Source organism: Mizuhopecten yessoensis, unplaced genomic scaffold, assembly GCF_002113885.1.
Source record: "Mizuhopecten yessoensis strain PY_sf001 unplaced genomic scaffold, ASM211388v2 scaffold7205, whole genome shotgun sequence".
Classification (NCBI taxonomy): Eukaryota; Metazoa; Mollusca; class Bivalvia; order Pectinida; family Pectinidae; genus Mizuhopecten; species Mizuhopecten yessoensis.
Window position 1 is genome coordinate 197671 of NW_018406933.1, and position 929 is coordinate 198599.

At 38.6% G+C, this 929-nt stretch overlaps 1 protein-coding gene across 1 annotated transcript in view; it reads right to left on the reverse strand.

Moving 5' to 3' along the window:
• The window catches only part of LOC110453255 (E3 ubiquitin-protein ligase RNF19A-like), a 4465-nt gene extending 3956 nt beyond the window's left edge, over positions 1–509 (reverse strand). The window contains exon 1 of the mRNA XM_021502140.1: positions 365–509. The gene's annotated coding sequence lies outside the window, so the exon portion shown is untranslated. The remainder of the gene's footprint in view (positions 1–364) is intronic.
• Positions 510–929: the final 420 nt, after the last annotated feature.

Consider the following 929-nt stretch of genomic DNA (forward strand, 5'->3'; position numbering starts at 1 on the left):
GGGGGGGGCGTCCAAACACGGTTGCTGGAACAAATTCGCGTGACCCTGTGAACAATTTAACGTTAGAAACTCAACCAGCCTATTAATGATTCCACTCTACATTTTCGTGTTTTTTTAGAAGTAGCGTCTCTTTGTAATCACCATGCTGGATGTGTGTGGTTAGATTGAAACGATCTGGTTTTATTTATTCAACCGTTACTCGATAAAGTCATTTGACAATACTTGTTTTTGTTATTTACATGTACATTCTTCTGTATGTGTATCACTACGTGTCGAAACTCGTAATAATTTATCTTAAAAAGGAAAATATAAACATTTCAGATAAACTAACCTCTTGTGTGAAATAAGATTGTATTATACTCACCTTGTGAACAGCCAATATATGAGATACACACACACAGGTGTAAACTTCCGGGTATCTAATCCGTATGCTACAGTCTTGTTACGTATTAATAGCTAGATAAACGAAATTAAAAAAAAATATATACAATATCCATGCTCTTGTGAGTAACAGTCATTCATAAATTAGGACCGAACAATTCCCACTTTCCTCACTACTTTCGGTTTGTATGTGTATTGTAAACGCAAGCTGTACACATACCACGTTTATTTACGTCGCTTACCGTGGCGTATTACTTGGAAATTTTCCAACTTTCACTTTCGTTTCAGTCGCTGTTTCCTGTAAACAAGTGTAATCGGTTTACTTTTGTCCAGATGTACACGTGGTTTGTTTGTTTGTATTGAATTTCAACGTCCTTGCCAAATCCGTGGTTATATGGAGACTGGAGACGGATACCTCGGCCGACACCACAGACAAGAAAGATGTAGGAAAGTAAGAAAAGAAAAGATATACCGACCGGGTAGATCCATGTAGATACTTTTAATGCCCTCTAAGTAAACGACACAGACCCCCCCCCCCCCCCCCCCCC